Source organism: Aethalodelphis obliquidens, unplaced genomic scaffold, assembly GCF_003676395.1.
Source record: "Aethalodelphis obliquidens isolate GAN/ISIS:26980383/991018 unplaced genomic scaffold, ASM367639v1 scaffold3, whole genome shotgun sequence".
In the NCBI taxonomy this organism is placed as follows: Eukaryota; Metazoa; Chordata; class Mammalia; order Artiodactyla; family Delphinidae; genus Aethalodelphis; species Aethalodelphis obliquidens.
In genome coordinates, this window is record NW_020837947.1 from 38322425 (window position 1) to 38339729 (window position 17305).

General features: G+C 36.7%; 1 protein-coding gene across 5 annotated transcripts in view; it reads right to left on the reverse strand.

Moving 5' to 3' along the window:
• Positions 1–17305, reverse strand: part of PKIB (cAMP-dependent protein kinase inhibitor beta) — a 102397-nt gene that overhangs the window by 39144 nt on the left and 45948 nt on the right. For 2 of the 5 annotated variants that reach the window (XM_027087377.1, XM_027087349.1), the window contains exon 3: positions 976–1046. The exons of the other annotated variants lie outside the window; for them this stretch is intronic. The gene's annotated coding sequence lies outside the window, so the exon portion shown is untranslated. The remainder of the gene's footprint in view (positions 1–975; positions 1047–17305) is intronic. 5 annotated transcript variants of the gene reach the window in all.

Genomic DNA, 17305 nt, shown 5'->3' on the forward strand with positions numbered 1-17305 from the left:
ACCTTCAAAACAAATATTTACTGTTGAGAAGCCCAGAAGTAGGCTGTCCAAGGTCTCACCCAGCTGGTGAGGAGCCCCCCCAGCTCCAGACCTTAGTTACCTGACTCTGCTTCATTACTCTGTCTTTATACCACGGGCCCTAGACTGTGTGCCCTTCAACTCAGTATGCCGACTGTTTGCTTCAGTGCTTATGCCGACTGTTTGCTTCAGTGCTAGAACAGGACTACATTAGACCTGAAATATCTTTCAGAGAATACAACATAAAATGCTATTACTACAGATAGATTTTTTAGGACAAAGCTTTTATTCACCCTCATTAGTTCTTCTCAATTCGTCTAATAAAATATGTTTGTGAAAAGATGTGCTTGTCTTGATCTCTTGCTAAACTGAAATAGGAAATGTCTCCTAGAGTCCCCATTCTTGAGTTGACCAGTTTTGGGTATAGCACAATAATAGGCATTTCATAAATATGATGAAAACAAATGGACCATAGCTATTATGAGATCTAGCTTTGATTTTTTTAAAAAAAATTCACTAAAAGCATTAATGGAAAAGACCAAGTTATCCAAAGCCATATAACTTTTAACAGAATTCAAATTCTTCCCTTTTCCTGTTTTCATACCCTACTCTTTTTCTCTTCCTTCCCATTGATGTTATAGACTCTCTAAAATATGTGAACACACAGATATTTTCACAAAGGGAAAAAAGTAAGGAAAATGACATCAAGAAAGAGAAATTGCAAGAAAATAACTTAAACATTCACTAGCTGTAGACAGATTTGATGAAGGCTTTCTGACTGAGGATTTGGTTGGTTTTGTTTTTTGAAGGGTGAGTTTTGTGTCTGTTTTGCTCTCATTCAAATTTTGCATGCCAACTCAGATTGTGTTGCTATATCCTGTCAAGTGTTTTATTGTGGAAGTCATTTCTTCCACAAAATCAATATCTAATTTCCTAAATAAAGAAAAAAATACTTACAAATCTCTGATTAAAATATGCTGCTATTTCTAAGTCAGGTTTAGCAAGAAATTTTGATAAATCTTTTTTTCCTGTAAATTAAAAAAAAAAACTATGAAGAACCAGAAAAGGTGAAAATTAATTTAAATTATCAAATTTTAATCATTTTGTCTTTTTTAAACTTAAAACTGGTAAACACCATGACTTGCTTGACTTCCTTCAGAAAAGCAGAGCCTCCAATTCTACAATAAAATTTTCTATTAAAAGTTAAGCGGCTTCATTTCAAATAACAAGTGTTAGTACCTAGGACTGCCAGCTACAAAATGCAATGAATAATTACTGCATCAGTGCTATTAGGGATTAATGTCAAGTTAAGAAAGTCATCACATAAAAATAACCATCCATTACAGCAAACATTTGTAGTCACAGAAAATGACTGTAAAAAATATTTGGCATAACTACACCTTTATTTGGCAAAACATACTGCACTTTGGGGATATGACTGTAGAGAATCTTTTACATCTTTCCCAGGTGGCTTGAAGCGCTGTACCAATATTCCTAATACCCACGTGGAGACCACGTGGAAGAAATCCAAGCATCTTGCTCCCAGAAATGAAGATAAACTATGTACATATAATTCTTCTTTACAGATTGGGCCCTGTATCTCAGGGCTGAGCATCTGACCCAAGAAAGGTGAAAAATAACAGGAGTATAAACCACAGGTATTTACATCAGCCACTGATAGCAACAGGGCACTTTGCAAATACCCTCCACCACACTCTCACTGCCCTAGCTCGGCCTGCCGTTCACTCTTACTGGAGCTTTGCAACAACATCCCAAATGACTTTCTTCTATGCATTCTTGCTTCCTGCAAATCCATTCTTTACAAAGATGTCAGGTGGAATTATTTCAAAGTAAATCTGCCCATGAGCATTCTGTGATTAACTAATCCTTCACAGGCTTCCCATCACCTACAGGATCAAGTCCAAGCCCCTTCACAGTGTACATGATGCCCTCCAGAAGTTGGCCCCAATCTACCTCTCCTTCATTTTCACCCATGCCAGATCTGGGCTAGTCCTAAAGCTCTGCAGTCACACCTTGCCTAAGCCCCCCGTGCCTTGTTTATAGTGCCCTGCTGGCTGAGGTTCTTTGCCCTCAATCCCCTCCCCATCCTCTGATTAACACATATTCATCCACTCAGGGTTCATTTGTACGTCCCTTTCTCAGAAGGTTTCTATGCCCCCTTGGACGAGGCAGGTTCCCTCCTCTGTGCTCGAAAACACTCTGGCCTATCTCTATTGTTGAACTTATCACCTATATTATTAATTTCTGATTAGTGCCTGCCTCTCACCTCCCACCTCACACAAGTTTTTTAAAGCCTTTTGAGGGTATAGACTGTGACTCATTCATCTTGCACATGGTAGGAGGGATGCAATAAATATCTGTTGAATGTCAAGGTTTGTGAGGTGCTTTTCAGACTCAGAGTTGCTTGAATGCATACTTAGCACTGTGGAAGAATTTTAAAACCAAAGCAGACATCTTTTAACCGCGTTCCTCTACCCAGCTTCCTATATGGTTTTCACTGTTCCTCTCACTGTGTATCTGAGACCATTTCCCTTCAAATGAGTCCTATTTGTTTAGACTGAATAAAGGAACTGAGAAGAGGAATTGAAAAATAAATGAACAAATGATCTTATGGGAAGTAGTAACAAAGTTAAAATTTATAAGCTTCAAAATTTATGTAACATAATGCAAATATGCACCCCTAAAAGAGCAAGATTAAGAAAAATACTTCTGTAGTCCTAATTTTTCAAACATTTGCATATGGCTCTTGGCAATGATCTAGTAGAAACTGTAAACAGGAATCCAGTTTAAAGTCAGTTAGATAAAACTAAACACTGTTATTTGTCTTTAAAATGCATATTTTTAAAAATCTCTATAATTTTATACTTTTTCCAGGATTAAATTTGGTTTTATTTTACAAATTTCCACCTATCTCTGCCCATTGTACTAGAACCAAAGAAAGAAAGAAATAGAAGAGTGACATAGTTATTTTTCCCTCTCCACTTCTTTGCAGCTGCAGCTTATGTTACATTCAAATATACTCATGCAATGGACTTTAAAAATACTATCCACTTGAATTTTTGATTCCTCATATACATCAAAATTCAGATTTATGGAGGATATGCTAAACACAAATACGCTAAATATTAAGAGACTGAGTCTCTACTTATCCTTTAAATTATCAATTATCAAAAACTTTACTAACAAAAGAGAAGTAATTCCTGAAAAGGTTTTAAGAACAGTGGCATGCCCTTAACAACAAGAACAACAGGTTGTTTTGAGCACCCATCTCTTATTTATGAATATTTATTTTTATAAATTATAAGTATCACTCTTCTAATGACTACTATAATTTATATGTTATATTATCATTATCATGTATGTTAAATACATTAACAGAAATGTAAAATAAGATAAGAATACCGTAAATATAACTAGGTGTTCTACTATGTTCTTCCTGAACTTCCAGATTGGATGCAGAATTTATAAGACATTGCTCCTACACAAGATTTAATTCTCTCTCCATTATCTCTTGGAACTACAGTTAAACAGCAATATACATATAACATATACTAGCTAAGAGAATCCCAAGGGGAGAAGGCCAATGGTCTCAGCAAAGGCTATTATAGGCTTTGCAAGGGGAGCAGATCTAGATATGAGTGGTTCAGCAGAAATTCATCGTATTAGAAACACATGCACACACAGGGTTGTGAATTAGCAGAGATTTTGAATATCGGCTAGTTCAGTGATTTTCAAACTATTAAAAAAATTTTTTTTTCCCAAATGAACTCTTTAGCAGGTGGCCAATATATAAGACAGATATAAGCTGAAGGGCTCTGGCTAATGCAGCTTCAGTCTCTACCCACTCTCTCTCCTTCCTCCTCTCCTCTCCCTCCAGGAGTGCAGTTTGAAAATTACTTGACAACATTGTCATTTTAGAGATAAGGCTACCAAGCTGAAGATGGAACAAGAGAGGCCATTTTAAGACAATGTAATAGATAAAGTAGCTGAAATTATTAATCCTGGACACTTGGCTATACTCCCTTTAGATGCCCCTGCCCTGTCTTCATGAACTGGCTTCCCTGCACATTCCCTATCTGATCTCATTTGCAAATATAAATTTTTAAAGGATGATCTGGTAAGATTTAAGGTATTTTTGCTTCTAGAGTTTGGTAAAATGATGAATACTTATTTTTTTCTTTGAAATATATATTTTCTAACTTGAAAGTTTTCATGACTCAAGCAGTCAGCCATGTCAATATGCAAAAATCTGCATAAAGAAGAAGGATCCAGTGCACTTTCATACACAAGATTTCAGGGGGTCCTGCAACCTCAAAAATCAAGATAAATAATAGTTAAAGCAATAGTTTTTTAAAAATCAAAATTAGTGCAAAAGATCTATGATGAAAAACATCAAATTTTAAAATAAAGATCTTATTCTGCACTTATACAACTTGGCCTCACGTACCTCACCCTAGCCCTGGACCTGGTCTGGGAACTTCTTTGAAAAAATGAAGTACAAACATAAAAATGGTGTCTGGTTAGTTGTATTAAGTAAATGTCTGCCTCTATAATACCTAGGATTGTAGAAGAAGGAAATGTTGTTTGGAGGAAAAGCCCAGTCAAGGTGTGCTCTGCAATATTGACCTTACACCTCAGTCTGTAGGACTCAAGATAAAGTTAAGTTGTTTGAGAACAAATAAGCATCTAGCGAACTACATGAGGTAATACTCAGTCCATGGTTGCACTGAGCTAGTTTACAATTTCAATGAGTTACTAAATATAGTTATAGCTGCTTCAAGGGGCATTATTTTCCACTTTTGTTTTTAAAGGCAAATCATAGTTCTAAAACGTGTAAAGACCTGAACATTCAAAATGTCAGTTGAACTTCATCTGATTCCTAAAAGCAAATCGACCACTTCAACTGCAAGACCCAGTTTTAAAAGGCTGTCTCCTTAAGACGCATTTAATCTCTCAAGCATTATAAAGATGAAAACAACCATCAAAAGATGAATCACTGTGACATGAGAGAGCACAGACATTCATGAGGATGTTTTCTATCCATAGAACTCAAATGAACTAGCTTAGGAAAACAAATGACTCTATGCCTGACACAGAGTAGGCACTCAACACATATTTACTGGATAAACGAAGAAAGAATGAAAGTTGAAAAAAGATTAGAAGCAGGTAAAACAGGACCAGATTATAAAGAACTTTGAAACAGAGACTTTATGCTGTATGCTTCTAAGCTGAGGTTTAACAAGACAAAAAAAAAAAAGTGGCTCTTTAAAATAAAGAATGGGGGCTTCCCTGGTGGCACAGTGGTTGAGAGTCTGCCTGCCGATGCAGGGGACACGGGTTCGTGCCCCAGTCCGGGAAGATCCCACATGCCATGAAGCGACTAGGCCCGTGAGCCATGGCCGCTGAGCCTGCGCGTCCGGAGTGTGTGCTCCGCAACGGGAGAGGCCACAACAGTGAGACGCCCGCGTACTACAAAAAAAATAAAATAAATTTAAAAAATACATAAAAGAAAATAAAGAATGGGTGAGTTGATAATAAGCAAACAGTAAATCCAGCTGCAAGTCTCTAGAAGTAATCTTGGCATTGGCAATAAAGGCCCACCAAAGGGGAAGACAGTAAAATTGGATTAAGGAAGGTGTGGCAGAGACTGCTAGTTGGGCTCCCAATAGCTCTTCTCGCCTTCCTCTCTAAGAAATAGAAAGTTTAGATGGGTACATAGCTAAGGACCACATTGCCAAGCCTCTCATGCTGCTAGATATGGCCATGCAAATGGATTTTCTCATTTAAACATGAGCTATGAGCAGAAGTGATGTACGCAGTTCTAGGTTATACTCTAAAAGAGAGGGGAGTGTGGCCCCTCCCTCTTCTCTTCCCCTTTCTGAAAACTGGACTGTATCTGTGTGGCGATATTCACCACGTGAACAAGGAAACCACTTTGGGGATGACGAAGCAACAAGATGGAAGGAGCCTGTATCCCTAACATGGTTAAGCCATTATACCACCTCAGTACCATCTACCTGGGCTGTAATAAGACAGAACTAAACCTCCATTGTGTTTAATCCACTATTATTTGGGGACTTTATTATAACTGCCAAACCGATATCTTAACTAATTCAGATGAATAAAAAAAAATTTCAAAATGGAAAAATCCATGGAATGTGGTAATAGGCTAAGGTGAACGAAGGAGGGCAATGAGCTGAAACAACTGCAAGGTTTTACGTTTAGGGAACTGGATCACAGAATCACTAACAAAATAACAGATGAGAAGAAGAGCTAGTAAGTTTAGATGCTGGCAATCTTGCCAAGGGGACAGCAGAGTAAGTAACTGGAACTATGGGCCTGGAACTCAGACAAGAGGAGAAAATTAAAAATGGAAATTTCAGCAATTTTGTATAGTATATAGAGTTGACAAGATGAGAATTGATAGAATCTCAGACTAAAAGAGATCAGAGTGTGTCAATGAATAATAGCGTGTTCTCACAGGAGACAACAGAAGAAGCAGTAATCAGAAAAGGAAAAAAAATAACATTATTATCTTAAAAAAGAGAAGGGTAATGATTGAAAACATGGAATAATAGAATTAACCTTGATCTTAGATGGCAAGCAAATTTAAAAGGAATGTGATGTGGTCAAAACTTCTTAAATCTGTTTAAAGGTATCATGAAAAATTAATCATTTCTTGAAATAGAAAAGCATTAATCAGAGTTCTGAACAGGTCAGGTCTCAATCATGCTTTAGTTTCAACTTAAACCTCCAGAGTTTCAAGAGTGCAAAGAACAAACGACACATACTTATTCTCTCCTTTTATCATTCTCATAAGAGAGGAAGCAATGAGGAGAAAGGAAAAAAGGAAAATGGAAGCAGAAGTGTTTTGCGACTGCCCTTTTCCTTTCTAGGAGGCTGATGTTTACAAGTGTAGAAATGACAAAACGAAACAGAAGGCTCCTCCCCAACTTTTATTAATTTACCTTCAAAGATGTAGTGGATCTAAATTGCACATTTAAACCTTAAAGTTCATCTAAGTTTGGCAACATGAAAGTCAACTGCTACTTATATGAAGCAAGAGCTTGGGAATGCAATCTGTATCACCTACCAGATGCATTCCAATTACTGAAAGGTCACCAGTATTCCAAAATATTCAGGCACTGTTGTGGTACCATGCCCTCTAACAGTCCTTCTTCCCCACTTGGCCTCGGCCATCCAACCAGAGGGTATTTTTTAGGAAGGAGTCAAATCAAAGATTTCTGTTTTTTTTCATTCCACTGTCCACTTCACATTGATGAAGCTCACCATCGTAGCTTTTTCTTAAGATTATTTTCTCTCTACTTTAGCCAGAAGAATGTACATTTCAGCCACCCAAAAGACATCCGGGAAAACTCCAGGATTCTTTACCACTACATTTTCATTGCAACCAATCATACTAATTCACTATGTATGAGAAACTGATATTCCCTTCCTCTCCTTTGATGAGATGTCTGTTAGTAATCTTTTCCTCTGCACATAGTGATTGTATTATCCATGGTCTTTAAAATGTTTTGGGGAGAGTTTTGTCCTTGTTGTTTCTAGCATTATACTTGAGTTTCATAATCAGTCTTCTCAAGTTCTTAATACTGGCTTGAATTTTGGGATTCCACAGCCCCTCTTTTTGTTTCTTTTTTTTTTTTTACATAATGACCAGACATTACTATTCATTCCTCCAAGTAAATCAGAGTGGGAGGGCCTGCCCCCAAATGACCTCTCCCTTATAAATGGTTGCAAAATACCTAAACAAAGGTTGCTGTACATCACCAAATTAGCTTGCGGAAAAAATAGTTTTTTTCTTACCTTGAAGATGGTATCAGGGAAGAGTGTATGTGTGTGTTCCACGGGTTGGGCAGGAGGGAGGATTGCCCTTCATAGGGCTTAGAATTCAATGTGGACAACTGCCTAGCCTCACTCCCATCGGTTCTGCCCAACCCCTCAGGCGTGGCTTACGTGGTTCTAAAATTCCTGGCATTTAACGCAAAATCTGAAAGCAACTCTGAGCATTCAGTAAAGCCCCTTTCTCCACCGTCTTACCATGTGTCATATAAAAACCACACCATAAAAGCACCAGACACATATTTATTCTAAACTACCCACTGTTTCATAATGTTTCTATATAAAGCTTTAATAAAGGAAGTAGCTTTTAAAAAAAAAAAAAGGAAGTACCTTTTAAATTTCTCCAACAACATTAAACTTCTTAGCCTATATTACTTTCTTGCCTGTATTATAATCTTTAAACAGCAGAAAATCAACTCCTAAGCCTCACATGTGTTCCATACGACTTACGGTATTTTAATAGGTATGCCTGGGTCTAAAGAGAAAACTGTTAAGCATCACAGTTAACACGTAATTTTTATGTTAATAATAAAACAGTTAAAATTTTAAGTACTACATCCAATGCTGTGATGTTCACACCAGCAGATTTAGATCTGGTATTCAAATATTTATGCTCACAAAAGAAAGCCAATGAAAACTCATATATGAAAGTGATATACCAACTCATTGGGAGGGAAGGGGGCAAACAACTGCTGAGTGCCCGTGATTTTCCAATTACATCTTAAACATTCTCTCACGGAATCCTTAAAAAAGCCCTCAGAGGTAAACATTAATACCATTGGATACCTGAGGAATTCCAAGATTATAACAAAGCCAGTGCCAAGCAGTGTCAGGATTTGAATCCACAAAGTCAGACGAACTCAGTAATGATAGTGGTGCTTGACTAAGTCAACCCACAGGAGCAGCACAGAGTAAACACATGGGAGAGCTAGAGCTGATGAACCCTACTTTAGAGGTCACTTTGGGTATGCCACCTATTTTTTTTCAAAGTGGTTTTGATGAGTCATCCTATTAGCATTATATTTTAACACCAGATGCTCCATCCTCACCTTGATAAGATCAGTAACCTGTTCAAAGGAACCCAATCTGTTTTTTTAAAAAGCACAGCAATGTCCTTGAAGGCAGCTCAGGACTAGCATTAAATGTGCTGTCACCTGGCAAAACTACCGGAAAGTGATTTGACAGACTCCTAGAGTAACACAGGTGGGAGATGGGGGAGGAGTACAAAAAAAACCATCATAGATCCCCAATTTTAAAAAATTGTTTTTGAAATAGATTTGGTGCCCTCTGGGGTAAGGCAAGATGCTCTTAGGAAATGGACATAATGATCTCTTAATAGTAAACCCTTTGGACTTCAGTTTCCATATCTGCACAGATAACCTGTGGGAGCTTTATGGGCTTCTGCAATGTTACCCTTCGAGTCCGGTTGAAAGGCAGTGTCAGTGCTGAGAACACTAGACAAAGAAATTCAGACGATCATAAAAGTTTGGTCAGAGAAGGCTAAAGCTGGGAGAGATTCTAACACGAAAAACAGTATAATGCTAAGCACATGTACTCTGGAGCCAGATTGGCTCTAGAACATAACAGCTATATCTTGGGCTACTTCAGGACAAATTTTCTTATTTATAATTTGAAAATAAAACTTCTGCCTCACAGAGTGTTACAAAGATTAAATGAGACAATGTCTGAAAAGTACTTAGAATAAATGCCCTAATAAACGATAGTCATTATTATTAGGATGTTCTTTGCACCAAAGGAGAAACTGCACTGTCGAAGGTTAATGAGTAGCACAAGATCACAGGCCATTACTTTACTGGGGGCAAAGGAATATAAACTCAGCTTCATCTAAAACCACATTGCCTCTAAATAACCTATGACCAACAAAGGACCAGAAAAGGTCTGTGAAGATTTCAAATTTAGATATTTTTTTCATTAATAAAATTGGTTTATAGTCAACTTTTTTTCCTCTTCCTGACCTCCATTTCCTTTCAAAACTAACTCTGTATGAATTCCTATGTGGTCTTGACCCTGTTATTTCCTGGGCCGAAGGGGTCCCTTTTTAATCTACTTTGTCCTAATATTCTCAGTCATGGCTATTTCTTTCTCCTACAGTCTAGGAAAAACACATGTAGAAAAAATGTATTAGAGAAGCCTTATTCTGAGGCATATATCTTTGCTAACTATTTAACATCCTGCAGATTTAGATGCTTCTACCTAACTAAAAATTAGATTGTTAGTTCCATATTTTAGAATAGCATTAAAAAAATCTGAAATAGCATTTTGAGATAAATTCATTCTTAAAGGGTCTTTTGAAGAGTGACTCTTGGGCACTATCTATAAGAACTCTCTCTGAAGAGCAAACCGACCAAGATTTCAAACTTAGCTCATCAATAAGTAGGCTTAGACTGAAATGCTCATTTCTGGTTTTCCTATTTACCTTTACTAAGGGATGCAGCCCAGTCTTGTTTCTCTTTGTCATTGTTGTCGACGTCACCAATTTGAGGATTTTTTTTTTTAAATCCAGGTATATGGGTCAACTAAAAAAAACCTTCACTTTCTTAATTCATGATCTGTCTAGAACTGGAGATACATTTATAGCAGACTAATACGATAGGCTGTATAGAATGCACTTCATGACTGGAGCCCAACACTCAGCTGAATTTAAAAACTGCTGACATCATTAAAGTACAAAATTAGAATAAAGGAAAGTCTGAATATGCTTTTCTACAAAGATGTATTTTTCCCTAGAGTGTTGCTGACACACTAAATTCTTTACATTAAATTTGTTTTTTAGAAGATGAATTAACTTATTTAAATATGCTTCACTTTAAGACATTAAATTCAAGGCAAGAAGATTATGGACAGGACAAAAAAAAGAGACAAAACTCAACAAAGATATATTTAATGTCAAAATTACCTCCTTCCTTCCGTTCCTTGAATTTGAGAATGACTACATGTCTCATACTGAGGTCAGTGACATTTACTACTAGCTGAATTTACACCTCCTATACCAGCACCTCGTTCATGTCAGGATTTATCTGGCTCAGAGAAAAATGGCAGCTGCAGCAGTGATTCACTAAAACTAATTCTTAGTGAAGCAGCTGCTGCTAAACAGCAGCATCAATCACACATCAATCATTCGCTGATTGTCACAGCTAGTTCAGGCACATCATCTGCTTAGTCTACTGATTGTGTGGTTGTTGATATTTGCATCACATTGCAGTGTTACTGTTGTCATATCATGCTGCACTAGTTGAAATAACATCATCTTGTGGACCTTATGAGAAAATCCACATAATCATGAAAATACAACCATTTTGTGAAGGAGCTGATGAAAAGAGCAATCATTCTAAATGCTAAGAGACTAGCTTATTTTCAGTAGTGTGATTCTATCCACCTCTCATTGCTCTGAGGGACTGACCTCAGTCAGTCACACTCCAGCAGTATTATAAGTACCAGATTTGGTGTTATGGGTTGAATTTTGACCCTCAAAAAGAAATGTTGAAGTCCAAACCCCAGTACCTATGACTGTGATCTTACTTGTAGATGTAACCAAGTTAAAATGAGGTCATACTATTGCAGGGTAGGCCTTTAATCCAATATAACTGGTGTCCTTATAAAAAGAGGGGGAAAACGGAAAGGGAGGTGGGCGGAGGGATAAATTGGGAGGCTGGGATTAACATGTACACACTACTACATGTAAAATAGATAACCAACAAGGACCTACTGTATAGTGCAGAGAACTCTACTCATTACTCTGTAATAATCTATATTGGAAAAGAATCTGAAAAAGAATATATATATATGTATATCTGAATCACTGTGCTATACACCTGAAACTTATACAATATTGTAAATAAATCAATGATACTTCAATAAAATTTTTTTTAAAAGAGGGGGGGAAAATGTGAAGACACAGAGACACAAGAAGAACATCATGTGAAGATGGAGGCAGAGACTGGAGTGATATATCTACAAGCCTAGGAATACCTGTGGCTGCCAAAAGGAACCATGAAGGATCCTCCCCTAGAGGCTTTGGAGAGTGCGTAGTCCTGTCAACACTGTGAAATAATACATTTCTGTTGTTTTAAGTACCAGTTTGTGGTACCCTGTTACAGCATCCCTTTTGGGGCATCCATCTGGGGATGGTGAAAGAATATCAGCAGCTCCTAGAGGGCACGGGTATAAAGTGTGTTGACTTAGGGAACCATAGTGACTTAATAAACTCTCCTTTCAAGCCACATTTACTCAGACTTTACTCAAATCAAAGCACCCCTAAGGGCGTAGATAACTGAGGATAAACAAAATCAGGATCAGACTAACAGGTCTTAGATTAACAAATACGTAAAACTGGCTTGAGATGAACCAAATATCCCTTAACAACTTGCATGTCTAGTGCTTCCTGATTTCTCATGACCTGCCGGTATTAACAGATATCAAGCTGTCACCATATTTACTCATGCCTAGAAATTCCAACACACTCAAAAGAACAAATCGGTGTATCAGAATCACTACATTACCTATTCCCATAAAGTTTTTCAAAGCCAAGGAAGTGCAACAGAAATGGTACAATCAGAATAAGGGAAATAAGAAATATGCTTAAGAGATTAAGCCATTAAACTAAACCTTCATAATCTTGCGTAAGCTTTTATCTTGGAAGGTGGTAAAACACAGCAGCTAGACTCAGACAGCCTTCAGTCGTGCTAGCTCCACTATTAACTAGCTTTATATCTGTAAGCAAGTTATATACCATCTCTAAACTTCAATTCAGTCATTAACAAATGAGACTAATAATGCTACCAACTTTATAAAGAAATCATTTGGTAATTATCAGCAACTCTTCTTATTAGTAATCTCAATGTTAGCTAAAATTGCTACTTTACTTATGGAAGAGATATTCCTCCAGGCCTCTGCTTTCTGTTTCTAAACCAGAAAGAAATAAAGCCAGCTACCAAATGGGTCGACTCCAAAAAGTACCCATAGTGCCATAGTCTCTCTTGGACTATATGCAACTGGACAGAAAGATTAAATCCTTTACAAATTTTGTTGATAAGAATTGTTCTAAAATGTTCTAATCCATTTCTCCTGTTTGGTAAATAGAAGATACTGGACATGACAGTATCTTTTTTAATCTTTCAGCCTCCTGCAGTTTTTGATGGTCATTATTCAGAGTAGCAAATATTATTAGGATATTTTAAAAATAATCCTTTAATAAGTGTATCAAAATAGCCTCTTACAATGTACAGAGCATGCTCATAGTACTGAATCAATCCCCTTATGACATCTTATTCTTTTGCTTCATTTTGTTTCACCTTCCATATGTGGAATTTCAGATACCTAAAAGGCCAGCCACATGCCCTAAGTCTTTTCTTCTCAAACCAAAATAAATATATGCAATACATAATTTGCTATTTTCAAAACCTCTTCCAGGGCTTCCCTGGTGGCGCAGTGGTTGAGAGTCCGCCTGCCAATGCAGGGGACACGGGTTCGTGCCCCAGTGTGGGAAGATTCCACATGCCGCGGAGTGGCTGGGCCCGTGAGCCATGGCCGCTGAGCCTGTGCATCTGGAGCCTGTGCTCTGCAACGGGAGAGGCCACAACAGTGAGAGGCCCGCGTAACACACACACACACACACACACACACACACACACACACACAAAACCTCTTCCAAACTGTTGTTGAGAAGTTAAATTTTTTAACCTAAATATATTTACTTCTAAGGCTTACAAATTTCACATTGTTGATTATAGTTCATCAATCTGGTCTGAGATAAATATCAATTCTACTAAATGCTGCCCTCCCCAGTCTTGTGTAATCCACAAAGGTGAAAAAATGCCTTCTAATATTAAGCAGAGTTCTGCCAAGAAAAGAGCTATGGAGAATGTCACTAGAGATGTTCCTTCACCTTGAAATGGGTCCATTCAAGAAAGGAAGATAGACTTTATAGATAGAGTTTGGATCTAATATGGTTAAGATGGCAATACTCCCCAAATGGATCTACAGATTCAAGCACAAGCCCCATCAAAATCCCAGCTTGCTTTTTTTCAGAATTTGAAAATTGATTCTAAAATCCAACTGGAATGTAAAAAACATAAAATGGCCAAACAACCTTGAAAAAGAACAAAGTTGGAGGAGTCACACATCTTGTTTTAAAACTTACTACAAAGCTATTGTAATCAAGATAATATGATACTGACATAAAGATAGACAAGTAGATTAAGGCAACAGAATTGAGACTCTAGGGAAAAGAGCATAGATTATTGTCAACTGATTTTCAGCAAAAGTGCCAAGATAATTCAATGGGGGAAAGAATAAGTCTTTTCAACAAATGGTGTCGGGACAACTGGATATCAGATGCAAAAGAATGAAGCTGGACCCATACCTCATACCACACACAAGAATTAACTGAAAACGGACCACAAATCTAAACGTAAGAGCTAAAACTGTAAAACTTTTAAAAGAAAAATAAGAGTAAAGCTTCGTAACCTTGGTTTAGGCAACAGTTTCTTAGATATGACACCAAACGCACAAATGACAAAAAATATAAATTAAACTTCACCAAAATTAAAAACTTTTGTGCATTAAAAGACACCATCAAAAAGTGAAAAGTTACCCACAGAAGTGGAGAAACTATTTGCCAATCACTTATCTGATAAGTGACTTGTATCTAGAGTATATAAATAAGAGTTATTACAACTAAATTAATAAAAAATAACCCAATTTAGAAAATGGGCAACGGATATTAGGAGACATTTCTCCAAAGAAGCTATTCAAATGGCCAATAAGGACATGAAAAGATGTGCAACATCATTAGCCATTAAAAGATGCAAATTAAAACCACAATGAAATACCACTTCACACCCACCAGGATGGCTATAATAAAAAAGATGGTCAATGACAAGTGTTGACAAGGATGTGGAGAAACTGAAAGCCTCCTTCAATGCTGGTTAGAATATAAAATGGTGCAGCTTCATTGGAAAATAGCTTTCCAATTCTTCAAATTGTTAAACAGAGTTACTATATGACCCAGCTATTTTACTCCTAGGTTTATACCAATGACTAATGAAAGCATATATCCACATAAAAACTTTCATGGGAGTAACATTTAATATTGCTTCATAGCAATGTCCTTCATAATAGCCAAAAAGAGGAAACAACCCAAATGATCATCAATTGATGAGTGTATAAACAAAGTGGTTTATCCTTACAACATAGTATTATTTGGCAATAAAGGAATGAAGTACTAAATCACTGATGATGCTTGGTAACATTACACTGTATGAAGGAAAACACATGTATGGTTCTATTTACATAGAATGTCCAATACATACAAATTTATAGAGACTAATTAGATTTGTGGTTTCCTAGAGCTGGAGGGGGAGTGGTTTTCAGTGAATTGAGGAGTCACAGCTAAAGGTTTTCAGGTTTCTCTTGTAGTTATGAAGACGATCTAAAGGTGACTGTGGTGACTGTGAATGAACATACTAGAAATCATTGAATTGTATACTTTAAATGGAAGACTTTTGTGGTATGTGAATTATACGTCAGTAAAGATTTGTTTAAAGTAAATTTACCACAAAACATTCTCAGAGGATGTTAATGTTCAGTGTCAATATCTGAAAGGGGATTAACGTACAGTATGCCAATCATGTTTATCCATAGAGCCATTTATTCCTAAAAGCATTTTGAAAAACACATTGATTATAGATCCCAACTTGAGCTTGTTTTCTTTTTTCTAAACACAGAATGTAGGATTAGGATGCCAGTTTGTTACATTTTACTTATCTTGTATATGTTCTATCTTTTGATTATTCTTCTAAAATAGTGAGAAATGTCTAAGTATGAATAGTCAATCTGCAAATATAAATGTTTTGTATATAGAAAGGTTTAGTAAATGGTTTTTTTAGATGAATGGTAATAATATCGAATGCGGGAATATGTCAATCACTGAGATTTTCTCTTTTATTTATAATTCAGTTCCAAATCTGCTTTCCTGAAGAAGTCACAAGTTTCCATATGAAAGCATGTTCTCTTTGGTCACTTAATAACTAACATACACAATCATCCTTTAGACTATAAAACGGCATGGGGAGGGTGTTGCCTCGTCTTATTCTGATCAAGAATATCTGCTTAGTGGAACAGGAACTTTCTAGTGTAAGTAACCATGTGCTTATTTAATTCCAAGATATTCATGTCTTTTATGCTTTCCAGTGATTAGCATTCTAAACATAGAGTAAGCTCTTTTGGCCATGAAGTCTAAGCAAGGAGGATGCTACTGTGTCTACAGTTTAGCTTGTAAGAGAACAGCAGAATACAGAGCTACAGAATGCTAGAGTTGGCAGGAGCCTTAGAGAAGAATATATTTAACTCTTTAATCTCAGTCCTCTAATTTCAGAACTGAGGCCCTATATACTGAGGTCCTGAATAAGTTGCCAAGATGAAGAATAGAGAAAGAATTAGAACCCAGGTCTTCTGAATTCTCCCCAGTGTTTTATTTTTACATCATCTTGTCTTTCAATGCATAACGCAACATGGGTTTCTTTGCTCTTGACTATGTTGTCAACAACAATGAAAAATGCACACAAGTATGATAAACCCACCGTGTTTTAAGGGGCTTTCTTATGCATGCCAGAATCCTACAGGTTCTGCTGTGTTCAGAAAACAACCGCTAATGATTCAGTGCTTAGCCTTCTCATTCACCCAGAAACGTGTTTGACATTTGTAAAGGCAAACTAAAGTAGATAATTCATTTTCATGCTCTTTCAGGACATTTTAATATCATGCAGCTCAGGATAAATGTTTTCACTTTTTATTTTCTTTTGTGCAGGTCTTTCTATTGTTGACTGTCATTCTCTAGGTCTCTTTTTATACAAGGTTCTTGGTTCTTGTTTTTTTACTGTTTTCCTTTGTGTCCTCGAAAGATAGCATGAGCACAATTCTCTCAGCTAATAGATTTTCAAATTACTTCATTTCTGCATTTACAAATTCCCCTCTTGCTACTTCATTAAGTCAATGCTATTCACAGAGACAACATAACCCCAGAAAAGTCTGAGACTGAAAGTTTACCAAATTACAATTTTAAATGCTAGTTAAGAATATATCTCCTTTCAAACAGTGAAATTCTTACCATGAGCCTTCAGGGTGACAGAATAGTATTCTCCTTTACTAAGTTAAAACTTACTCAGTGATTGTGTGGAAAAAAATAAGTCAAGTATCTATAAATAAATCACATAACAGCAAAATGGTCTTGCATAATGAGTTCACACTTAGTTTGACTTATCAATAGATTCATCATTCACAATGTTTTTTAAAAGCATAATTAAATTTTGCATCATCTCTGAGGGAAAAAGCATGGTAAGGGCTGAATACCCCTGACGCCAACAATTTTGAAACTATGTACTAACTC